This window comes from Schistocerca nitens, chromosome 2 (assembly GCF_023898315.1).
Source record: "Schistocerca nitens isolate TAMUIC-IGC-003100 chromosome 2, iqSchNite1.1, whole genome shotgun sequence".
In the NCBI taxonomy this organism is placed as follows: Eukaryota; Metazoa; Arthropoda; class Insecta; order Orthoptera; family Acrididae; genus Schistocerca; species Schistocerca nitens.
This window is the reverse complement of record NC_064615.1, coordinates 689,055,559-689,082,994: the sequence shown is the minus strand read 5'-3', so window position 1 is coordinate 689,082,994 and position 27,436 is coordinate 689,055,559. Positions and strand designations below refer to the sequence as shown.

Below are 27,436 nucleotides of genomic sequence, written 5' to 3'. Positions count from 1 at the left end.
TTGCTCCATTTTTTATAATATTGTAAAACTGTCAAAAACACTAAAACACGTCTAACCTATCTGTCAAAAACAAACAAAGTATGCTGTACACTTGAAACCATGAACATATGTTTTGGGCTTGTGTACCAACATAACAAAAAAAAGATTTATAATCAAATGTACATTGCTTGCACAATTTGAAAAGTCACCTTACTTTTTGAACAGCCTTTGTACAGGGTTATTACAAATGATTGAAGCGATTTCACAGCTCTACAACAACTTTATTATTTGAGATATTTTCACAATGCTTTGCACACACATACAAAAACTCAAAAAGTTTTTTTAGGCATTCACAAATGTTCGATATGTGCCCCTTTAGTGATTCGGCAGACATCAAGCCGATAATCAAGTTCCTCCCACACTTGGCGCAGCATGTCCCCATCAATGAGTTCGAAAGCATCGCTGATGCGAGCTCGCAGTTCTGGCATGTTTCTTGGTAGAGGAGGTTTAAACACTGAATTTTTCACATAACCCCACAGAAAGAAATCGCATGGGGTTAAGTCAGGAGAGCGTGGAGGCCATGACATGAATTGCTGATCATGATCTCCACCACGACCGATCCATCGGTTTTCCAATCTCCTGTTTAAGAAATGCCGAACATCATGATGGAAGTGCAGTGGAGCACCATCCTGTTGAAAGATGAAGTCGGCGCTGTCGGTCTCCAGTTGTGGCATGATCCAATTTTCCAGCATGTCCAGATACACGTGTCCTGTAACGTTTTTTTCGCAGAAGAAAAAGGGGCCGTAAACTTTAAACCGTGAGATTGCACAAAACACGTTAACTTTTGGTGAATTGTGGATTTGCTGCATGAATGCGTGAGGATTCTCTACCGCCCAGATTCGCACATTGTGTCTGTTCACTTCACCATTAAGAAAAAGTGTTGCTTCATCACTGAAAACAAGTTTCGCATTGAACGCATCCTCTTCCATGAGCTGTTGCAACCGCGCCGAAAATTCGAAGCGTTTGACTTTGTCATCGGGTGTCAGGGCTTCTGCTTTAGCCTTTTCCGTAAGATTTTCCAAACCGTCAACTGTGGTACGTTTAGCTCCCTGCTTGCTTTATTCGTCGACTTCCGCGGGCTACGCGTGAAACTTGCCCGCATGCGTTCAACCGTTTCTTCGCTCACTGCAGGCCGACCCGTTGATTTCCCCTTACAGAGGCATCCAGAAGCTTTAAACTGCGCATACCATTGCCGAATGGAGTTAGCAGTTGGTGGATCTTTGTTGAACTTTGTCCTGAAGTGTCGTTGCACTGTTATGACTGACTGATGTGAGTGCATTTCAAGCACGACATACACTTTCTCGGCTCCTGTCGCCATTTTGTCTCACTGCGCTCTCGAGCGCTGTGATGGCAGAAACCTGAAGTGCGGCTTCAGCCGAACAAAACTTTATGAGTTTTTCTACGTATCTGTAGTGTATCGTGACCATATGTCAATGAATGGAGCTACAGTGAATTTATGAAATCGCTTCAATCATTTGTAATAGCCCTGTATATCAAAATGGAGTACACGATTGAGCATCTTATCAGACCCTCTTTCCTGCATATCAGAAAAATGGCTCAGTATGACATTCTCAGTACAAGTTCCATACCATTTCATGATTCACATGTGCCATGAAATCATGGCACCATTCCCTCAAAATTTAACAATGCTTTTCTCTAAGGCATTACCTCCCTCTTTGGGGGATGCACTAGCTCACAGTACAGAACTGCCTTGCATTTGATAGTGGGATACCATTGGTGTTGACGTCAGGGAGTTCCCTTTCCAACATTGCTCAACAAGCATGAAGATCTTGATACTCCACATTATCAGTGTGGGATTGTGAGATCCTATCCCCAAAAGTACCAGCAACTATGAATTAGTTCAATGCAGCTGTGCAATTTATTGCTGTTCATTAGCAAGGCGGGCTGTTGCACTGTTGTTGCTGCTATACCCAGAACACTGCTAAGGCTACAGGAGGGTGGGGGGGGGGGGGGCACAAGTGATGACATGAGCCATAATGTTTTTGCTTGTGGCCACCCATTCAGTGGTCTGAGTTGAGCCAACAGTGACCACAAAATATGATTATCTGGGCTGTGGTGATGTTGTTGATGATGATGATGACAGATGAATCATGCTCAGGTCCAGCCACAGTGTTGTAGTGCCTCGTCTATAATATAGCAATACTCCTGACAAAAAAGTGGGAATTGATAAGATAGTTCGCACTTACACATATGCAGTAGATATATATATCCAACATTAATAATAATTTCTGATACTTACAGTGTGCTTCACCAACAAGAAGTGATTTTATCCACTTGTTGCCTTTGTCATGTGTTATGTTGCAAGTGTTTTCAGATATCTTATGCTCCAGTTCCGCATTTACATCTACCACTATGTTTCCATCAAGCACATCTAGAGCAAAAAGAAAATATCATAAGTATCACATGCAAGCATTTAAAAAAATATATATGTAGAAGAAGTAATACTACTATTGTATTTGATTGTCCACATTCGGCACAAAATCCTATGAATGTTGGGTTGAGAATTGCTAATCTAGATCATAACCACTTTCGTGTAAACTGGCTATGAGGGAAGCCATGGCCTCATCATCAATGAGAAGTGATGTTATGCTTGGAGTCAGGTCATCAACATCACTGCTACCAAAGTCGAATTGTCGCTTCATACTGATACAATAAATGCTTGCTCTGAAATGGGATAGGAGCTGATCAACGTGTTTAATTTTATAGTTGACAGCAGCATACCTGCCTTGACGTGATCATGATTATGACAGTTGTCACCACCAAGACATTGCAGTGACCTTGGTGTATGTGTGTCGCAGATGTTGTGTAGTGTGGCAGCTCTTAGAACTTGAGAAATGGTACATAGCTGATGTGTGTTGTATTAGAGAGTGGAGGACATCTGCGACCCTAAATACTTACCCAAAACCTGTAAGTGTGGTTATGGAGAATGTAATGTGAATAAATACATACAAAGCTTTTTTCAAAATTATTTATTGATAATCCAGTTTAAAAGTGTGTGTACATTTTCTGAAGCACACATATAACTGCTGCTGCTATTGACACCATACATTTGATTGAGTCTCTAAATTTTGGGGCACCCATGCTCTTCGAGATTCTGTACTGACGCACTCTTGAAGATGTTACACAACCACAAAAAATTTTCACGGCCTTTGATGTAAACTATGCTGTCTTTGTGATCATAGGTTCAGAGTTATGTCACCACATTTTCACAAGATGTTCCCTCATCATCCTACAACTTTCTGCAATGATGGTGAATCAGCCAAGCAGTGATTCGATGAGTCTTAGCACACGGTACAGCACCAAGTTGTTTAGCTGAAGCAACAATTGTGGAATACTTCATTAATGTCAGAGAATGAGGTTAGTGGAGCATATTTAAACACAAATTGTCCGCACTCAGTGTACAACTTACGTATAACGACAACTATATTTGCACACTGAGACCTCATTGTGAGATATGATATGTGTGGTGCAATAGCTCTACACTTATACTACACATTTTACAAATCCTGTGAGTGATGAGTAGTTTATAAGACTATCATTTAGTCATAATGCTGCTATGCTTTCAGGGAAGTTTTACATTGATTCATATGCAGTATGTTTGTCTACAGCTCCAGATTTCACTACCTTGTTTTGCATGGAGCAATCAGTTATCACTATAGACACTAAGAGCTGTGAGCACTTCTTCATCTTCAATACTGTGAAACAAATCTCTTCTGCTGCAGCCTCTTTGCCTTACACATTTTGGGAGGAGATAATATGCGCCAAAATAAGAAGGTAAACATGTACTCTGTACTGCATACCATAAGAAAGGCGAGCACGTGTTCAGTAGAAGAGATGTGTTCCACAGTAGCAAAGATGAAATAGTGCTCATAGCTCTTAAGATATGCATTTTAGAACCAATGTTTCCTAGACATTTTTGCTCCTAATGATCTTTCCTGTTATATCACTGAATATTACAGTTTTTCCTGGGACACCTGGTATAGTTAGAAGCACAAAACTCATAACAAATATTACAATATACAGGGTGGTCCATTGACAGTGACCAGGCCAAATATCTCACGAAAAAAGCATCAAACGAAAAAACTACAAAGAACGAAACTCGTCTAGCTTGAAAGGGGAAACCAGATGGCGCTATGGTTGGCACACTAGATGGCGCTGCCATAGGTCAAACGGATATCAACTGCTTTTTTAAAAATAGGAATCCCCATTTTTTATTACATATTCGTGTAGTACGTAAAGAAATATGAATGTTTTAGTTGGACCACTTTTTCGCTTTGTGGTAGTTGGCTCTGTAATAGTATAAGTACGTAGTATCACGTAACATTCCGCCAGTGCGGACGGTATTTGCTTCGTGATACATTGCCCGTGTTAAATGGACCGTTTACCAATTGCGGAAAATGTCGATATCGTGTTGATGCATGGCTATTGTGATCAAAATGCCCAACGGGTGTGTGCTATGTATGCTGCTCGGTATCCTGGACGACATCATCCAAGTGTCCGGACCGTTCGTCGGATAGTTACGTTATTTAAGGAAACAGGAAGTGTTCAGTCACATGTGAAACGTCAGTCACGACCTGCAACAAATGACGATGCCCAAGTAGGTGTTTTAGCTGCTGTCGCGGCTAATCCGCACATCAGTAGAAGGCAAATTGCGCGAGAATCGGGAATCTCAAAAACGTCGGTGTTGAGAATGCTACATCAACATCGATTGCACCCATACCATATTTCTATGGACCAGGAATTGCATGGCGACGACTTTGAACGTCGTGTACAGTTCTGCCACTTGGCACAAGAGAAACTACGGGACGATGACAGATTTTTTTGCACGCGTTCTAATTAGCGACGAAGCGTCATTCACCAACAGCGGTAACGAAAACAGGTATAATATGCACTATTGGGCAATGGAAAATCTACGACGTCTGCGACAGGTGGAACATCAGCGACCTTGGCGGGTTAATGGTTCAAATGCCTCTGAGCACTATGGGACTTAACTGCTGTGGTCATCAGTCCCCTAGAACTTAGAACTACTTAAACCTACCTAACCTAAGGACATCACACACATCCATGCCCGAGGCAGGATTCGAACCTGCGACCGTAGCAGTCGCGCGGTTCCGGACTGAGCGCCTAGAACCGCTCGTCCACCGCGGCCGGCGCGGGTTAATGTATGGTGAGGAATTATGGGAGGAAGTATAATTGTCCCCCAATTTATCGATGGCAATCTAAATGGTGCAATGTATGCTGATTTCCTACATAATGTTCTACTGATGTTACTACAAGATGTTTCACTGCATGACAGAATGGCAATGTACTTTCAACATGATGGACGTCCGGCACATAGCTCGCATGCGGTTGGACCGGTATTGAATAGCATATTTCATGACAGGTGGATTGGTCGTCAAAGCACGTTCACCGGATCTGACGTCCCCGGATTTCTTTCTGTGGGGAAAGTTGAAGGATATTTGCTATTGTGATCCACCGACAATGCCTGACAACATGCGTCAGCGCATTATCAATGGATGTGCGAACATTACGGAAGTATGCATTGCATACACTCAGAAATTACTGTTACAGTGTGGTTATGGAGCCAAATGAGTGAATTGCGTGTTTTTGGGTGAGAAAGAGCTCTGGCAAACAGTCTTCGCTACATTAGGTTACTTAAACTGGTGTCACTCTGAGCTAAAACTTATGGTCAGCGACTAACTGTAAGGTCAATGAGCCGGATGCGAGTTTTGCAACCGTGAAATACTTTCCTACATTATAGAAGCGAATATTAAATTTGAACTAATACTGCGAAAATTTTTACTTGGATAGCGTAGAATGAAAACCTTTCTGTTTATTTCATAGGAAAACAATTGATTTTCTAAAACATTGTCTGTCATACACAACTTGAAACAGATAATGTCGACCAAATCATAAGGAAGAACTGACAGCGACGTATATCGGAAGGCAGTAAGATCTCTTGCCTTCTGGTTTGGCAGTACTCGATAGCCATTTCTAGGCGGAAGTAAATGAAGAAAGGCAGCGCGTTTTTGTTATCAAGTAACGTCTTCATCAATTACTTTAGTTTTAATGTAATCTACGAGTAACTGCTGATGTTTGATATTAACATGAAAAGGATTCCGTAGACAGGGAAAGAACCTGTTCTTGGGAAACTACTTCTATGGTGACCAAAAGGCATTAAATGATCTTCAAGCACGTGTGTTCCAGCAGCGGTATGAATAAAATGATAGTAATAATGACGGTAATAATCGAATTACCCGGTAACTTCACACTTCACAGTGGATTTTCTCGAACTAAGAAATTTGCTCAATTTGTGAAAATTCAAACTGGCTTTACTTCGAGCCTATGATGCCTAGAAGAGTCTTTACATCCTCCTGACATGAGAATAGCATAATCTCCGCGTCAAAAGCTTGCTTCTGCTTAACCATTTAATAGACTCCCATTTTTTCCACCGTGATTAATTTTGTAAACTAAGCACATCATCCGTTTCAGCACGCTGTTGAGGCTGGGAAATGTGGCCACAATGGTCTGGTGGAACGAATTATCACAGGTGCACTGCGTGGGTTCAGGAATTTACTTTTAAGAGGCAGAAACAGATTTATTTTACCTCTGTAAACCTCAAGAGAAAGTCGTAATAATCCATGATCCGCATTAAACATCACGTTCCTTCATTACCAACTGGGTTGGTTCAAATGGCTCTGAGCACTATGGGACTCAACTGCTGAGGTCATTAGTCCCCTAGAACTTAGAACTAGTTAAACCTAACTAACCTAAGGACATCACAAACATCCATGCCCGAGGCAGGATTCGAACCTGCGACCGTAGCGGTCTTGCGGTTCCAGACTGCAGCGCCTTTAACCGCACGGCCACTTCGGCCGGCTACCAACTGGGGAGAGCCGGTTTACGTTGGGAAATGACATAGAGGAAGTCATGGCAAACAGAAATACAGTCGTCAGTAAACTTACTTACATTAGAAAATTTTATTTCATTTGATGAACCGATAGCCAATTAAAGGAACAGGTCTCTTATTTTACTTGTACTTGATTGAACTATAGACGTTGAAAAATTTGGTGCTGGACTGTGAATCGAATTCGTATCTCCTCTTTCGAGGATCTGAATCTCTCAGAACAGTATAGTTCAATCATTCCGTTCCTTTTCCCAAGACTGCAATCTTCTCTAGGTCACCTCCAAAGGATCCAGTACAAAAATATTTATAATTTCATTTCAAGCCCCATCAAGTGCACACCCACCTGTTAGTGAAAAATTAACGTGCATGTTTAATGCCTGTTCATGTGTTGCCAACAATCGCAATAGTTGTCGTTATTTCTGGTCAAACACGCACACATCTTACTGTTGGTGAGAAAGTAACTGATACTTAAGCTATATTCGTGGATTCACGGTAGCTGTGCAGTTCGATTGTCGCTCAGGCACAAAAGTTTGTATCCTTATTTTAGATTCAAACACCTAGCAACTCGTAAGAAAAACCGATACGTAACATTTGATTTTTCTTAGTTAACAATCCGATTACGTGTTGGGTTCGTATCTCTGTCACATAACTTCACATCGTGCACTTCATCTTTAAATGCATACACACTTTGTTACATCAGAATGGAGGTATATCAGACATCTCTCGTGGTTAGCTAACAGGGACGAAAGGGTCCTGATAGGAGTCCCGGTTTATTACAAAAATTATTGTCTTTTATTTTCAAGTTTAGATTTGGTTACTGGTATTGGCAAAAATTTCGGTAATTCATGACTCTTCATGGCTAGTCATCAATATGATATGATTAGATTAGATTACATTAGATTAATTCTTGTTTCATAGATCATGAATACGATATTTCGTAATGATGTGGAACGTGGTATTTTAATGAATGATTTCTTTACATACCATGATTCAATTTCTTTACAATTTTTTACTCTCTCTCTCACTATCATTCTTTTCGATTTTTATCTCTCTCTCTCTCTCTCTCTCTCTCTCACTCTCTCTCTGTACACACACACACACACACACACACACACACAGATTCTTTTTTTATTTTTATTTGTTTGTTGTGCTCGACTATCGGCGAGGCACGAAAACGCCTGTGAATGAGTTTCTTAGTTTTGAGTACACTTACGAAAGAAATAGAAAAACAACTATGAGAGTTACTAATATATGATGCTTAGTTTGCAGTCAATTCCGAGTATTATTAGTAACTACGCTCCAGTCCCTAAACCTAGTTACAGAAATGCGAATCAGACTCATTACGTATTCCAGGCCGTAGCAGCTGCGACGTGGAGACACCAGCTATGGTCACTTCCCAGCCCGCTGTAGGATCACATCGGTTCGTCTTCTTCCTGCTGGTACTGTAACTGAGATTTGGCAACAAGGCAACGTATGTTTGGCAACTCTGTGATCGACGAGTTACTTCCTTGTGTGCACGGAATTAAGCATCAAATTTCACTTGATTTTACCTGTCATTTCCATTGAATAATCTCAGTTATCATCGCTTGAGGTGTAACAAAAGATTGTAAACTTACGGTTTTCAGCCCAGGAAAGTTGTTGCAGGTGGAAATCGCAACTAATCCCGTCCTTTAAATAGCGGTTTATGAGTTCTAGCCGCTATTGGCCTCGTAAGAGGAAGCTAAGACACATACCTCTTCGCCAGCTCTGTGGTAACGTGCTGAACCAGTTCGGCGCTAGCGGCCGTGCGAAGCGGAGGTCCAATACTTCCGCCTGTGCGGCGTGTGAGAGTGTTTGTTTACTTGTGGACTTAATCTGCGCGCGGGCTAGTAACAACGATCATGGCGAACAAGTACAGGAAAACTACATTACGATTCAATTTCTGCAAAGACTACGAACGACCAAAGGCTTTAGCAGTGGAACGATTCATTCGAGAGGAAGTCAAGATACCGCCAAACGATATTGTCGGAATTCACCTGTCCATCATTAGCCCCACTGTGTATGTTAATATGGTAAATGACGCGGCGTGTGAGAGAATTCTACAGGCGACAAAAGCAGGTCTCCGATTTTGCCATAGTGACGGGAATGTCGGCACGGTAACTGTAGAACATGCTGCCCTGGGTGTACGGACAATACGTGTTTTTGAGCTGCCATTTGAGCTCCCAGCTGAAGAAGTTATCGAGACTTTTAAGCCATACGGCACGGTACATGGTCACACGGCAGAACGCTGGACACAATTCGCCACGTACCCCGTTCTTAAGGGAGTGAGACAGATCACAATTGATCTTCAGAAGCATGTACCGTCCTATCTGACAATTGGTGGTTGTCGGGCGGTGGTGATTTACGATGGTCAACCACGTACATGTTCTGGCTGTGGCCAGGAGGGACACCTCAGGTCGAACTGTATGCAACGGCGGATTACGCAACTGCTTCCAGATGTGCGGGAGCCGTCGCCGGCGATGACAGTACTACCGATTACCTATGCCAAAGCCCTCACTGCGTCCGCTGATGACCGAAAGGACACAGCCCCGGTGGAAGATCAAGATGGCACTCTCCGAAACCTTGTCGCAGACGTCGGGATGACAGAGGGTGCTGCTCCATCGAGCATACAATCTACAGCGACAACATCAGATGAGACCGAGCTCCCACCAAGCACACCGATAGTACACGAAGCAGTTCCAGCCACTACGGATGCTGTTCCGTCTGGAACGAACTCTGTGACGGCAACACCAGTTTCGACCGAACTCCCGCCAAGTACAACGATGGGACTCGAAACACTTCCAGTTCCTACGGATGCTTTTCTGTCGGGCAGCCGTGATTCCCTACAATCTGAGAACACGGAAGGAAGATCACGCAAACAACGTTCCCCGAAAAGGAGGAAACGGCGGCGTCGCACGACATCTCCTCGGGATGACTCCCCTTGCCCCGATGACGATGTGCCTGTGGACCAAGACGACACAACAGCCTCTACGAAACAGGATGAGGCAATGGGAACTGTTCGATCAGACCAGGAGCGGTCTGTCACATTGACGGTACAGGGACATGGTGATGCTGAAGAGGAATCACAGCCAGTTGGCTCTCCAGACGCAGATGCTGAGGCTATGGACACGAATATATCACAGCCTGAAAAGATGTGGTATGACGATATCGAGGAGGCGCCGGACGTCATACAGAGGCAGCCGGCACTCACGAAGACGGCCTAATAATTGCTGAAGCTGAAGGGAGAGGGGTGAGAGAACGTCTTCTAACTCAGCCCCCAGCGCCAATGCAGGGAGATGTTGTTGCGCCTCGACAGAGTGGGATTCAACGCCATGCGAACCGTATTGCAACATTAAATATAAATTACCTGCGCTCACCGGCCAAAATACACCTACTGAAGGAAACGATTTGGGCATCTGATGTGGATATTGCTTTGCTGCATGAAGTCCACATAGCTGCACTCCCATACATCGCAGGCTACCAGTCCTATTCGTCACATGGAGATCACAATGGGAGTGGGGTGGCAGTTTACGTGCGAGATGGCTTCCCAGTGAAAAACGTGTGTTATCTTCCGTCGGCCAGGGGAATGGCTTTCACAACGTTTGGGATACGCATCATCAATCTTTATGCACCGTCGGGAAATAATCGGCGGCGGGAAAGGGCGCGATTTTATGCAGAAGACATTGTCCCACTATTCCATGGACGTTATGAATGTGTAATAATTGGTGGAGATTTCAACTGTGTTCTCAGCCAGAAAGATCAATGGCCGCAAGCAAACATCAGCCAGGAGTTGCGAATCGTTGTCAACGACCTTGTACTTAGTGACACGTGGGAATTACAACATGGAGATGCGCCGGGATACCCCTATGTGACAAGTCATTCGGCGAGCAGATTAGATCGCATTTATATCTCACGGGCTCATGCAAATGATGTCCAGGACGCGGAACGCTGGCCATTGGCATTTTCCGATCACAGCGCTTACATCTGTACGGTGCTTCTTCCTCGTAGAGAGGCGTGGAACAGTAAGGCCCCGTGGAAATTAAACATTCAACATCTACATGATCCTGAATGCCGTCAACGGATCCTTGAGACATGGACGATGTGCGAGCGAAGGGTTGGAAAGTATACGACGATGCTTGATTGGTGGCTGACTTGTGCTAAACCGGCGCTTCGCCGTACGTTCATCTCATATAGCAGGGAGATGGCAGAATGGCGCCGCCGTACGACCGACTTTTATTTTGTAGCACTGCGCGACCTAGATGATGGTCCGCCGGGACAGGAGATCTGGTTCGAACGCAAAAGGATAAAAGCTAAACTAGTGGCTTTAGCTCGGAAACATCTTCAGGGAACCATGGTGCGCGCCAGATGTCACGATACGATAAGGCACGAGATTCCTTCCATGCACCACGTCGTGAATGAACGAAAGCACCGACGACGCGTTTTGGTACGGGAATTAATTACCCGCGAAGACCGAAGAGTGACGCGTCAAGCGGACATTGTCTCTGCATTCGTCGACCATTACCAACACATCTATCGCGAAGAAGCAGCCACACACGTCTCCCGTACACTGCACTGACAGTGGAAGCCGCGGGAACCTTACTGGAAGCCATTAGCTGTGAGGAAGTACATGATGCGATCGCACAAGGTGCGTTGAATCGGTCCCCAGGCATTGATGGGCTTCCTGCTGAATTTTATCGAGAATTTCGCAACGAAATGGCACCGCGATGGACGGAAATGTACAACGAGATGTTAAATTCCGATGCGCCTATTCCACCGGCTTTTATGGAAGGCCTCTTGGTGCCAGTACATAAACCGAAGCCAGGAATTACGGTAACACATTATCGCCCCATCACCCTGCTTAATGGCGACTATAAGATCTTTGTACGGTTGCTAGCGTCCCGGTGTCGTATGTTAATTCGTAGCGTTCTCTCTCCAGAACAGACGATACCGGGTGGATCGTTGAATGTGCAAACAGCTACTGGCGAATGACGTGATGTGTGAGCGCTGGCGGAGGAGTGCCGGCTTAAAGCGGCGATGGTGGCGGTTGATTTTGACAGTGCTTTTGATAAGGTGCGCCACAACTATCTGTACGCTGTACTGGAACAAATGGGATTTCCAGACCGTTTTACTGGTCTCATTAGCAGGATTTATGGGGGCGCACAATCCTTGGTACAGGTTAATGGGCGTATAGCAGGGCAAATTCGACGATCCATTCGCCAGGGCTGCCCTCTTTCGATGCTGCTATTCGCGATAGCGTTGGAACCATTAATTGGGAAGCTAAACAATTCTCTTTCTGGGATGGAACTACGGGGCTACACCTTCAAATGTCGTGCCTATGCGGACGACCTCCTGCTGCTCGTTCGTTCTGAGGAAGAGGTGGAGACGGTCCTTGAACTGTTGTTGGACCGCAGTGTGACGGCGGGTAGTGCAGTGAACATGAACAAATCGGCGGCAATGCCGGTTGGAAGGGGCCTTACGCCGGAAGAACTCAGTCCGTTTCCGTATGTGCAACGATTCCGCTATCTCGGCATAGACTTTACCTCATCTGTAAAACATACTGCGGCAGTTAATTACCAACGTATTTTACAGACAACACGTACCATGGTCCGACAACATCTCCTACGGCGCCTTGATTCTTTGCAGCGAGTCGAGTATCTGAACACTTATGTGGTTGAAACTTCCTGGCAAATTAAAACTGTGTGCCCGACCGAGACTCGAACTCGGGACCTTTGCCTTTCGCGGGCAAGTGCTCTACCACCTGAGCTACCGAAGCACGACTCACGCCCGGTACTCACAGCTTTTACTTCTGCCAGTATCCGTCTCCTACCATCCAAACTTTACAGAAGCTCTCCTGCGAACCTTGCAGAACTAGCACTCCTGACAGAAAGGATACTGCGGAGACATGGTAGCCACAGCCTGTGGGATGTTTGCAGAATCTCGTTCTGACTGATGTGGTTTCTCGAATGGTGCATATTTCACAGATCCTGCCCCTACCACTCACGCTCGGACGTCGACTTCAATCAGCACTAGGCTATTTTGTGATGATTGGATCGCCCCTCAAGGTGCGATACGAAACGCTCACGCTCCCTACGGACAAGGGGGGACTCGGACTTACGAATGTTCACTGCCGAGCGACGGCGCTCCTTCCAGCCACGATGTACAAGCAATGGCGTAGCGGGCGTGATTCCCTTACATCCCGCGTACTGGATCTCCTAGTTCCAGCGTCCCTCACACCTCCGGTGGCGGTGGGCAACATTACGCCACATTTTGCGCATGAATCAACATTTATCGTGGAACTTAGTTAATCAGAGCCGAGCTTCAGCGCACGAGACCGCCATGCGCGAAGGATTTTTATGTTTGGCTGCTACGACGGATAAGTCGTAATGTCATTGAACTCAAACACCCCAGGTTGCATTGGCCGAAGATTTGGAGACATGTGCACCAAAAATTCCTTCCTACCTTCGTTCGGGCACTGTGGTTCTCTGTCGCCTGTGGCAAGTTCAACACCAACCAACGGCTCCATGCAATTGGACTATGCCCGAAATGTCGCCAAGTGGATGACGACCATCTTCGCTTAACTTGTATCGCGGTGGAAGACGTATGGCTCCTAGGAAGACAGATGGTGGCTTGCTATCTCCGTGTGACCCCGCAACATATTACACCTGCTTCCTTCTTACATCCGGAGAGTGACTACTTTCCGGCGACTAAATCACAGTCGATCATCTGGGTCAAAGGTTGGACGATCGCGTACCTCTATGGGGATGCTGCCAAGTCGCGACTTGACTTTTGGTATTTCTTGCAGCAAGCTCACAATGAGGTTCATAGATGGTCACACTATCGGAAAACCTTTGCCAACTATCTTCAGGCAGTCTTCCTCGACCCCCCACGCAGTTGGGATGTGCCGGGTGCAGTCGGTGTGCACATTTGACAGCTGATAATGAACCTCACGCTTCTCTGACCACTCAATATGTAATGCACATACTATACGATGAAATGATCTACATGTTCCTTTTAACAGAGTGATCTTTATTGAAAATAAATAAATAAATAAATAAAAACAACATCCCTGTTCCTTTAAATTTGTGATTTGTTTTAAAAAATATATATATAGGGTTTTTTTTGTTTTTTTTTTGTTTTTTTTTTTTTTTTTTTTTGCAGAGGATGCATTTCATTTAGTGTTTGTGACATGCCTAATTTTGTTTCCACATAGAATACCAATAAATAAATGTTTAAAAAAAAGTTCGGTAGAGCATTAGGCCAAAAAAAAATGGATAAGGCATCGGTCTCCTAAACCGGGGATTGTGGGTTTGAGTCCCACCAGAGGTACACGTTTTACTTACTGGGGCAAAATCACTCTCACCACATACAGATGTAACAGTTGAGAAAGTTGACGTTCCTGAGTGTTTACAGGTATCCCAGGTATCACGAAGATATGAAAATATGCACTTACTGACAACCTGAATTTAAAAAAAAAAACTGTGAAAAAGCGTCTGTTATGGTTCGCAGTTCCAGTCTCACTGACTTCAACGTTTTTACCCTTTCTGTGAAAGAGCTACAAGCAGTCAGATCAAACATCAATAAGGAAATCGCAAGAAAATACTTTCTCGGCTCATGGTGCAATGGTGAAAAACTTACAATGCTGCGCAACAGGTAACGCCTCTATCCTCTACTGACAAGCAAATTTTGGGTTTCTAGAAATACATAACTATATTTATGAAATGCCACATTTGCATACCTCTTGAGTACGACACAGCATACCAATCAAACACAGACCCAATCAAAATCCAAGTGAGAAGTATTTTACTAACTCGTGTCAATAGAGGCATGCTTGTGTACAGATACTCAATTTCATTAAAACAGACTATCATCGTAAGGTTATCGTGGGTAGTTTTATTTCATTTCTTATAATACAGTGCACAATTTTCGTAACGTTTCCTTTAGTGTTGTTGAAACAATAGTAAACATGAGAGCGAAATTAATCATCAACGGTACATGCGAATTCTCTGATGTTATCTATAACAGTCTGACAATGCACATGCAGTTTATTGATTACATGCATGTAGAAAATTTGTTCTGAGTTAAAGCTGTCAAACAATGTTTGAAGAAGAATAAAATGCCACTACCACATGACAGCTAATGTAGAAAATACTTTTCTGACGTATTGGGGCACGATGCTCTCTCCCCATACATAATACAAAAGCTTCGAGATGCATCTGCTGCCTGGCTGTCTATTAAACCTGAAAAGAACAAAATGTCACAGAAGTTAGCCCTTTCTCCTCATGCGACTATTTTGGGTTCAGAAGTGAAGGAAATTATGTTCAAAGTTCCATTAGATTGGTAACTTCAGCAGACAGCAGAATTGCGTTTAAAAAAAAATTTAGTATTAAATGTATTCGAACTCGCGACATCTTACCATTACGCTACTAGCTGACACATAGCTACAACAGCTCCAGAGCTGAACAACAATTCCTCCAGAACTTCTGCATACCACAGCGCTGCGAGATAATGCAAATGGCCGAGTCTAGACTTCTGAGAGAAACAGTTACAGCTTTTCTTTTGCGCTGCACGACGTTTTTTACAGACAGATAGCGCAATAGAATAGCTCAAGTGGAAAGGAACACTTCCTATTTAAATTTCTGCATCCTACACTGTTGGCAGTTCTGTGTAAGTGGCAGTTGCGTGATTTTATTTCGGTGATTACAAAATAGTGTCGAATGTATGCACTGGGTAGCCGAGGCAGCTAGTTCATGGTGATTCGGTCAACCAAGTAAATGAATTTACTGAACATGCTGCAATTTACTTCAGGGAGCCTGTGTGTCAGAATTCTAATCCAGTGTGGCGCAACGGTGTTATGATAGAAAAATGAGTCATAGAAAAGAGGGTTTGGTGGTCTGTTGGACTGATGGTAGGTTCCTATGCCTATGGTCTGGGTTCGATTCCCACTTCTGTAAATGATTTTAGATAGGGAGAGAGAGATTCAATTCTCTTCTGAGTACACCAAGTGAAGAAGATATAATGGCAGTGTGGTCTGAAATTCACATTAAAGATGATATTCCTTCTCTGCCAAGTAGACGTTGGGTTGAACCACAATGAAGTCTGGAGTGGCGACATGTAGAAACTCTATCACTAGTAACCTTTCTTATATTAGTTATTTATTTCTAGTGACGAAACAAACGCTATGTAGGGTCACAGGACACTTATTCCATCTTTTATCTGAGCTTCTGTATGTCGATAAAATTGGTTCTGAACTGAGAATGCAACTCAGACCGCCCTTAACGCGGAATGTGATCCCTTCGTGACGATACAGCTCGGCTACAATTTGTTGTTTGTTCAAAACTGCAGATTCCTCAACATCTCCGCATATTACGTGTGAATGAGTTCGAATCCTGGCCCGGCACTAAAGATGTCATTATGTATTATGAAGCTCTATCTGCTGGTGGATAATAATTTTGATTTTTAATGTTTTTTCATTCGTTGTTAACACTAACGATATCTGATGTTTTTGGCTCCCAGTGGGACACAGAACTATTTGCGAGATCACTGTAAGTTCAAGATGTTATTCCGAGCTGCTGGTGGAGAAAAATTCGGTAGCTGACGTCTCTTTGTGTGTAGTCAACAACGATATGTGTGGGGCTCTATTCCCAGTGAGCAGTGAACTCTTCGTCATATTATTTCTAGTTCAAACATACTCACATGTCGCTGCTGATGAAACAAACCCATATTTAACGTTGGTTTTCTCTAGAATATAATAGGTGCCGGGTTGGAGTCCTGGGAAGGAAAAACGTAATGTTTCGTCTCGTCATTTCAGTTAGAACATCTAGCTACTGCCGAGAAACCCGATATGTCACAGTTGGTTGTGCTTCGATATCAATCCGATTAGTTTCTGCGTTCGAATCCCTGTCGAACACAAAGCTTTGCCTCATGGCCTTTCAAGTAAGTTACTTGAGAAGAAGCAACATTCAACATCTCTCGCAGTTCGTTAACAGGGACAATAGATGCTGGGTAGGAATTCGCGTCCGTTAAAAATGTTTTCGTTATGTAATTTAACTGATACTGTCTGAAATCGAGGTGTATCACTCTCTGTATGCCTTATCAGGAATGACTGTTAGTTTGCGCCAGTCACGAAATCTTTGCTTAGTCTGCCTGACCTGGGTTTGAATCCATATGCAGAACGAGACGGTTCGTCGTGTCATTTGAAGTTCATACATATTGTCAACTAACTGCTCGTGGATAACTTAAATTTTTAATGTCATTTTGTGTTAAATAATAAGTACTGTATGTTACTTTGAAGAGGTAATCATGAATACGGCGAACTTACTACGCTCATTACCTATCTGACGTAATAATGAGAGTGGTAACATTTCAGGTATGTCATTTATTGTAATAAATGTGAGCTTACAAGCCTTAAGGACAGTCTTATCTGTGATAAGGTGTTCCCTGATATTTGTAGCATCGTGGTATCACTTTACATTGTAAGAGGTATGTGCTGCCTGCGATATGTAAGCTATAAGAGAATCTGAGACCAAAGAGCAGTGTTGACTGCAGTACGAACTGTGTAGTAGTAGCAGTAAGTTGTTGCTAGCGAGCAGTCGCCTGTCTGCGCTTGTCAGTCCAGTCTGGTGTATCATGTTGGCTGGGCCAGTCGCGGTGCAGGGATGCCGGAGCCTGAGTATTATTGTATAAGGTAAAAAGCAGCCTCGCGCATATCTAGTAATGTTATGTGAAATCCCATGTAAATCTTTTAAAATGTCCTAATAATAATCTTCGTGATATAAAGTAATTTCTAAAAAACATTCATTTCAATTTAAAGAATTTACTAATTTCTTCAATCCATGATCATTCCTATTGTTGCAAAAGAAAAATCAGTTGCTTGCTTTCATAAATGACAAATCTATCGGTCAGCATTGCACAGAGCTGTGCCGGAAAAATTTTATATAAGAGCAGATATATTCGCCGTTTTTATTGAGGTAAGAATTTTTGCTTTTTTTATTCAGAATGATCTTACAGGGCCATGACGCAGCAGTGCTGTCGTCCAAAATTTACCAGGTTACTGAATTTATTTTTTATTACGAGGTTTAGGAATTTTTCTGTTTCGAGCTTACATTAAATGAGAAAAGAATTTTGTGGGTACATTAAATGCGAATGCATTTCTGTACGGAGATTATAAATGGGAACCAGTTTTGTTCTGAGGTTACACACAAATTAGAATCACTACCCATAATATTATTTTTATTTTTATTATTTTGTGGGGAGGTTACAACATCTTGAGTTACTGCGATACAGAGCAGCGTTTTCTAGTGGTGACATGTTGGAACCATTTTCAATAGTCAAACGACTGTACCAAGGAGCGATTAGAGGACCTGCTAGACAGCCGCGTTATGCTGGTTGCATGCGAATCAGGCGAAATGCAGTTCAGGTCGTTCGGATACTTTTGAGCACGACTGTACATGACTGCTTGCAGCGGTTGTCACCAGAATGTGCAGTCGCTAGAAGCCCGGGCTCTGGACGGCCAAGTGGCACTATCGAAAGGGCAGGCCGTCGTGTTCGGCGTAAGGCTCTGGCGCATTGTACTACATCTGCAGCAGCATTTGGCACCAACGTGACACAACGTACTGTTGCAGATCGATTACTTCAAGGACAGCTCCGAGCCAAAAGTCCTGTAGTGTGCATTCCAGTGACCTCACACCACTGTCATTTGCGACTTCACAGGTGTCAGCGAGAGAACATTGGAGGGCAGGGTGGAGGTCTGTTGTGTTTTCTGATGAAAGCTGGTTCTGCCCCGGTGCTAGCAACGGCCGTGTTTTGTTTAGAAGGAAGCAGTGAGGGCCTGCAACTAACCTGTCTGCGTGCTAGACACACTGATCCTACACAGTGGTGGCTGCTGGGCAAGAGCACGTAAACACGCGAACTTTCGACACCTTGCGGGTTTATTGGTTATTTTTCTTTGAATGCTGTTAAATGTAATGTAGATGCTGCAATCTGAAACATACAACACTTAAATATACCGCGCTACTGCTCCTGTAGACTCCATGAAACTTTGCATCACGATCATGAGCACACATTCAGTTGTGCACGATTTAAGGAGCTTTTTGCGCAAGCGCAATTCGCGTGACGTAATTGCGATATGGGCCAAATACATACGAATTTGATAAACAATGTACACGGTTCACGATGTGCACAGCTAGCCCTTGAAGTTTACGTCGGTGGCACCAGGTGGTAGAACACTGCGGCAGACTTTTATCCCCGTTCGCTCGGCATAAATCCTGCTAGATGATAGCACCCTCAGATACGCTAATTCACTCGCTATATACTGTAGTATAAAAGAAGGCTGTATACATGGAAGAAGCCTGGAGATACTGACAGGTTTCAGATAGATTATATAATGGTAAGACAGAGATTTAGGAACCAGGTTTTAAATTGTAAGACATTTCCAGGGGCAGATGTGGACTCTGACCACAATCTATTGGTTATGAACTGTATATTAAAACTGAAGAAACTGCAAAAAGGTGGGAATTTAAGGAGATGGGACCTGGATAAACTGACTAAACCAGAGGTTGTACAGAGTTTTAGGGAGAGCATAAGGGAACAATTGCCAGAAGGGAACAATTGACAGGAATGGGGGAAACAAATACAGTAGAAGAAGAATGGGTAGCTCTGAAGGATGAAGTAGTGAAGGCAGCAGAGGATCAAGTAGGTAAAAAGACGAGGGCTAGTAGAAATCCTTGGGTAACAGAAGAAATATTGAATTTAACTGATGAAAGGAGAAAATATAAAAATGCCGTAAATGAAGCAGGCAAAAAGGAATGCACACGTCTCAAAAATGAGATCGACAGGAAGTGCAAAATGGCTAAGCTGGGATGGCTAGAGGACAAATGTAAGGATGTAGAGGCTTATCTCACTAGGGGTAAGATAGATACTGCCTACAGGAAAATTAAAGAGACCTTTGAAGAAAAGAGAACCACTTGCATGTATATCAAGAGCTCAGATGGAAACCCAGTTCTAAGCAAAAAGGGAAAGCAGAAAGGTGGAAGGAGTATGTAGAGGGTCTATACAAGGGGGATGTACTTGAGGACAATATTATGGAAATGGAAGAGGATGTAGATGAAGATGAAGATGAAATGGGAGATAAGATACTGCGTGAAGAGTTTGACAGAGTACTGAAAGACCTGAGTCGAAACAAGGCTCCGGGAGTAGACAACATTCCATTAGAACTACTGACGGCCTTGGGCGAGCCAGTCCTGACAAAACTCTACCATCTGGTGAGCAAGATGTATGAAACAGGCGAAATACCCTCAGACTTCAAGAAGAATATAATAATTCCAATCCCAAAGAAAGCAGGTGTTGACAGATGTGAAAATTACCGAACTATCAGTTTAATAAGTCACAGCTGCAAAATACTAACGCAAATTCTTTACAGACGAATGGAAAAACTAGTAGAAGCCGACCTCGGGGAAGATCAGTTTGGATTCCGTAGAAATGTTGGAACACGTGAGGCAATACTAACCTTACGACTTATCTTAGAAGAAAGATTAAGGAAAGGCAAACCTATGTTTCTAGCATTTGTAGACTTAGAGAAAGCTTTTGTCAATGTTGACTGGAATACTCTCTTTCAAATTCTAAAGGATGCAGGGGTAAAATACTGGGCGCGAAAGGTTATTTACAATTTGTACAGAAACCAGATGGCAGTTATAAGAGTCGAGGGGCACGAAAGGGAAGCAGTGGTTGGGAAGGGAGTGAGACAGGGTTGTAGTCTCTCCCCGATGTTACTCAATCTGTATACTGAGCAAGGAGTAAAGGAAACAAAAGAAAAATTTGGAGTAGGAATTAAAATCCATGGAGAAGAAATAAAAACTTTGAGGTTCGCCGATGACATTGTGATTCTGTCAGAAACAGCAAAGGACTTGGAAGAGCAGTTGAATGGAATGGACAGTGTCTTGAAAGGAGGATATAAGATGAACATCAACAAAAGCAAAACAAGGATAGTGGAATGTAGTCGAATTGAGTCGGGTGATGCTGAGGGAATTAGATTAGGAAATGAGACACTTAAAAATGGTTCAAATGGCTCTGAGCACTATGGGACTCAACTGCTGTGGTCATTAGTCCCCTAGAACTTAGAACTACTTAAACCTAACTAACCTAAGGACATCACAAACATCCATGCCCGAGGCAGGATTCGAACCTGCGACCGTAGCAGTCGCACGGTTCCGGACTGCGCGCCTAGAACCGCGAGACCACCGCGGCCGGCGGAGACACTTAAAGTAGTGAAGGAGTTTTGCTTTTTGGGGGGCAAAATAACTGATGATGGTCAAAGTAGAGAGGATATAAAATGTAGACTGGCAATGGCAAGGAAAGCGTTTCTGAAGAAGAGAAATTTGTTAACATCGAGTATAGATTTAAGTGTCTGGAAGTCATTTCTGAAAGTATTTGTATGGAGTGTAGCCATGTATGGAAGTGAAACATGGACAATAACCAGTTTGGTCAAGAAGAGAATAGAAGCTTTCGAAATATGGTGCTACAGAAAAATGCTGAAGATAAGGTGGGTAGATCACGTAACTAATGAGGAGGTATTGAATAGGATTGGGGAGAAGAGAAGTCTGTGGCACAACTTGACTAGAAGAAGGGATCGGTTGATAGGACATGTTTTGGGGCATCAAGGGATCAAAATTTAGCATTGGAGGGCAGCATGGAGGGTAAAAATCGTAGAGGGAGACCAAGAGATGAATACACTAAGCAGATTCAGAAGGATGTAGGTTGCAGTAGGTACTGGGATATGAAGAAGCTTGCACAGGATAGAGTAGCATGGAGAGCTGCATCAAACCAGTCTCAGGACTGAAGACCACAACTACAAACTGTAGTAAAATCAGATCGGATGTCGGTATTAAGTTGTACTGACAGTCGAACTATTTTGTCTGTTTCTGAATAGTTATAGTGTATTAAGTTATGAATTTTATCATACAGTAATCCATTTGACACACTGAGAATTATAATGGCCTAAAGCACATTATCGTCGATTGTGAGACTGTAGCATTTATTCATGCTTCTGAAATGTGTTGATCTTATGGTGAGTAATGTTATCTGCGCTGTAGGCACGTTGTATATATGAAAATTCACAAAAAGCTGTATCTCTGATATTCACTTAAAAGTAGGGCCAACGGCGGTGTGTTTCAGGCCCTTATGGATCTCAGCGCCTCATTTGTATTCTGGTCAAGTGACCACGTTGGTAGACATTACTACTGTAGTTAAATCAATTTGTGTTCGCAGTTGGTTGTTTACTGTGCTGGAATCGGCTTTTGTGTGCAGCGTAAACATGAACTATGTTGAATCTATTTTAAATGCTAACAGAAAAGCAAAGCTGTGAGGATGGGTCGTGAGTCGTGCCTGGGCGGTTCGTCACTGGAGCACTTGCCCGCGAAAGGCAAAGGTCCCGAGCTGGAGTGCCTGTCCGACACACAGTTTTAATCTGTCAGGAAGTTATCAGCGTACACTCCGCTGCAGAGTGAAAATCTCATTCTGGGAACAGGAAAGCAAGTTACCACGAAAAATTAGCCGCAAGCGAACTAGGGCCTCCGACAGCAGATCCTTTAATTGGGAGAGCGACGAAATCAAATAAGCGCCACTACAAGCGAACAATTAACAAGGGAGTGGACAGTTAGCACAAGTTGTTGTGTGAGTCCAACGTAATAATATCTGATTTTCAGCCGGGCAGTAAATTCGTGAACTAATATGTCTGTTAGGGACCGTGTACATTTGTCCAAAAAATGCGAAAGCGCGAAAACTCTCACTTACACAAGGAGAGTTGCGAAAGCTTACACATTATTTCGTTATTGCCCCAAAACTGTACTTCCTTTGTCAGTACTTTCCTTATCATTATTATTATTAGTGTTGTTATCATTATTGGCAGTGGCTGTAGTTGCATACACAAGTTGATATGTATAACTGTTATATAACATACGCTACTAATTTCACACTCTCACATTTATCTGAATCTAAAAATTTGTGAACACCCTGAATGTGCACTCACGAGCTGCCACTGGACTTGCGGTGTCGTTTGGAGTGCGATTTCGTAATACAGCAGGAGCACTCCCGTAGTTATCCCACTCACCCTGACTAAATTTTTACGTCGTGTGACTAGGGCCTCCCGTCGGGTAGACCGTCTGTCGGGTGCAAGTCTTTCGATTTGACGCCACTTCGGCGATCTGAGATTCGATGGGGATGAAATGATGATGATTAGGACAACACAACACCCAGTACCTGAGCGGAGAAAAATCGCCGACCCAGACGGGACTCGAACCCGGGCCCTTAGGATTGACATTCTGTCGCGCTGACCACTTTTTTCCGATATAGTTCGTTGCGTTTGGTCTGGGCGGACGTCATAAGACGTCCCTTCAAGGTAATCGTTGATTCCCTGACTCAGTTTTTTTATTACAGAGAGCGCGCAGCCCTCTGACCGAAGAACACGCTGAGCTACCGTGCCGGCGGCTTCCAATTGAGCACATTCGGGGAATCATCGGACGACAGCTCTAGCGTCATCCACAAACAGCACTAACCGTCCCTGTACTGGCCGACCAAGTGCAACAGACATTTAACCCCATACCATGGCTCTGAGCACTATGGCACTTAACATCTGAGGTTATCAGTCCCCTAGCAATTAGAACTACTTAAACTTACTTAACCTAAGGACATCACACACATCCATGCCCGAGGCAGGATTCGAACCTGCGACCGTAGCGGTCGCGCGGTTCCAGACTGAAGCGCCTAGAACCGCTCGGCCACAGCGACCGGTCCTTCATGCCATAAACTAACACTAAATTATGAAAACCTTTTCCGATAAGGAACGATGGGGTGGGGTTTGTGGAGAGCGGAAAAGGTATGTGAGGACCCCACATTTTATATTTCGTATGTAAAAATTTTTTTTGGTGGGCTGCTGGAATTTGTCCTAGCCGACTGCGCCCAGCTTCCCTCCCTCCCCCTTTTCGTCCAAAACCTGTTTACGCTGCTGTAATACTATAATAACTGAAGCCAACAATTCCATGCCTAATTAAATCTTAATGCACTATCAAATGGATGAACATACACAATAAAGGAAAAACATACGTCAGGATTCAAGCTTTGGAATTTTATTTTATTTTGAAACAAATTATAACAACCAGCTTTTCCAGATTCTCCGCCAACTTGCGGTAGCTCTGCGTGTTGAGCCACTGAGTTAGCAAGCAGTCCCTGGATTCGGGAGGCAGGTGGTTTGAAACCATCCCCGGCAATCTTGAAAATGTTTTTCTGTGGCTTCCCATTTTCAATTTAAGAAAATGCTGGGGTTGATCCTTTGCTATAGGCCTTTCTTTCCTGAAAGGTTCCAATTCGATTAACGATGCAGCCCCTCTGCTGCATTGAAGGCGAGCTGACCATCTCTTCGGAGGCTCCTGGCACTAAAAGCCGTAAGATAAATAATAAAAATGCAAATTTCCTATTTAGGCTTATGCACATTCTTAAGTGTAGGAAATGATCTTTCCTACATTGCAAGAAATTACAGATGCATACATAAATGAGGACATTTGGGAATGTGTAAAGTTCAATAATTCGAGATGCTTTACATTTTCGCCCCTATAAATTATTATAGCTTCTTTGTCGAACAGAGCAAGCTGTTACTGATTTGTTTGACTGATGGGGCTGCTAAGTGCTATACCACCTACTGCACTCCCCTGACTTAAGCATTCGTGAGTTCAACTCGATTTCTAAACTGAAGTAAACACTTCACGGCGTTCGCTTCCAAACTGCTACAAATTCGTCGGGCAATAGACCGCGCCGTCGAACTGTCAACACAACTGGCACTGCTAAGAGTATTCTATGACTTCCACATCGCTGGCAATGGGTTATACACAATGCTGGTGACTACTTTGAACGTCAGTAAAACTTTGAAACACGTATCTATTTTGTACGAGCTGTAAATAATTAGTTGCCACTATTAAAGTTCCAAACCTCGTACAAGTTTTTTTTTTTTCCCCCACTAGCAGGGGCTTATAGGCCTCACTGTGTGACATAAATCATACAACTACGAGTTTCTGAAAAAAAGGGTTCTCAACAGTTTGGCAGACAGATGGACAACAAAGTGATGCGCCAAGAGTTCCGTTTTTAACGTCTGAGGTACGGAACCCTAAAAATGAATACCTTTGTAGACCGACATCTTGTTTCTATGGGGCACTGATAGTGCTGGTGACAGCAATAATGGAAAGCGCCCTGCAGCCGATGGTTGAGGAACCATGCACTGAAAATAAAAGCACCGAGTCAGTCACCATGGAATCTGACTTGCTGAAACCGTTGTAACACGCCCGGGAGGAAAGGAGGTAGATGTTCAGTATTAACAAAAGCTAGCCTTTAGCGCTCGAGACTGTACAACACTCTCCTAGACACAGGTACGGGGCTGGATATTTAACGACCGTATACCTAAACCCACATACCTAGTCCTCCTCGCGACGGTTGATCTGCTGCCCTCTGCACTGCCTACTATGATGTGTCCAGTAATAATTATGTCTAGCAGGGAGAGGATCCAGTAATACTAACAATACCAAGTTGATCTGGTAGAACTCACTGTATTCTGTTAAACACTCGCACAGGGTGGGGCTGCACTGTTCACAATTAACATTATTCCACAATGGACGTGATCAGTATTTGTACTCCAAGTACGTCTCCGTTGTGATGTATAAGGTTGCTGTCTAAATGATGGCATCCAATGCAAAAACACAAAATAATCACTATTTAACGGATGTTTTATCAGTCGACGATTGGCACAGTTCTTCCAACAGTACTAAGCGATTCAACAGCTTACAACATGAGCGTGCGCGTGACCGAATCGCGACGCGGATGCTCCATAAAATTTCGGGTATGATACACGAACGAGGAAGTACCTGCGCTCGTGATATTCAGCCAGTCAGAACGATATGTGTTACTTTCACTTAGAACTTGCAGTTAGGGTCATACCAGTCCACATTATTTTTCCGTAACCGTCACGACTCGGTTGATTGGTGTCCTCCCGACACGACACACGAAACCGAGAAACATCTCCTTTTGGATAAACATTGACATTGGGACGTGAACAGTGAAATTAAATGCAAAACTTGTGAGGCTAACATTTTCAATTACTTCACCATAACTTGTAACATAGGCGCTGCAGCCATGGCATCAACACAACACTCAGCCTATGTTCCACGAAAGCTACGCCAGGACTCCCCACTGTTGCTCTGCGCTCGCAGAGGCGACTATCGATAGTCGATGATACAATTCTATGCTTACACAGTGACATGTAAAGAACGTCGTGCAGGGTTAGAAAACATTGTAGGACATGCCGGGGCGGAGAAGAATTACAAACTATTTATACTACTAAAAGACTAATCCGGTTTATGGCTCATAATTGTCTTTGCTGGTTGCCTATCTAAGGGCATCCAAGGGCAACAAAATTTGATTTTCAGTATTTCATACAATTAACGTGTTGACCGAAACTGAAAATTTAAAATGCTGTCATAATGTACTCATTAAGAGTTGTAATCTTATGTTAAAGGTTTAATACAGTAAAAGTTTAATACAGTAAGACAAGAACTACAGTCAGAAAGTATGTACATGTTTTGAAGCAGTGAAACTCACAGCGGGCAAATTACCCAGACTATATTCATCCATTATTTGAGAAGAAAGAGAGCTCTTTGTGACTTCCAACAAACTTTTCCATAACTTCAAACCTTTATGAAATTATCTCGCTTATACGCTTAACGTTAAATATTTAACACACTGACTTATTTGTAAGGTAATTGGACGTTTGAAGCTATTTTATACTTGGGAGTTCAAACCTTTAAATCTAAAGAATCGGGGGTGCGAGGTTTACTGGTGCTTGCTACAGAGCACGGCGGAGTCCTTGGATATTCACCAGTCCCATGTTAATTCATCTTTACGAGGGAAACGTGATGTCAATCAAGTGATGTTGAAGGTCACGTCATTATTCCATACAATGATAAACAAATTGGCAAAGCCACGATATTTGAGAGTAACGTAAGAGTCTCAATTCTGTCTAAATTGTACTACTTTTCGAACAGTTGGTGCGAAGTGCTAACAGATGGTACGAAAACATCAACCAAATCTTAGAGAACTGTGAGGAAAGTTGATGTCACCCTTGCTTTCCGTCACCCGCAGAAATGGCCATGCTAACTGCAGAGTTATTCGCAGGTTGGTATAGACCGTAAAATATGGCAATGAGCTACGGTCATGATAAACCCTAAGAGTGCTCTGTTGTTACTTACGAGGCAGCTTCTGGAAAAAATTGCACACTATCTAGAGCAAGCCATCCTAAAGTGTCTTATTATACCTAAAGGCCTACATAAATTGATTTGTTTTCTATTGATAATGGACCACTTCGGCATAAGAGCCGACGAATCTGTTTTCCAGAAACTTTTTTAAAAATTGTGATTTTAC

General features: G+C 43.3%; 1 long non-coding RNA gene across 3 annotated transcripts in view; it reads right to left on the bottom strand.

Moving 5' to 3' along the window:
• The window catches only part of LOC126236846 (uncharacterized), a 117,868-nt gene that overhangs the window by 57,391 nt on the left and 33,041 nt on the right, over nucleotides 1-27,436 (bottom strand). For all 3 annotated transcript variants that reach the window (XR_007544994.1, XR_007544995.1, XR_007544993.1), the window contains exon 2: nucleotides 2,300-2,431. This is a non-coding gene — a long non-coding RNA (uncharacterized LOC126236846). The remainder of the gene's footprint in view (nucleotides 1-2,299; nucleotides 2,432-27,436) is intronic.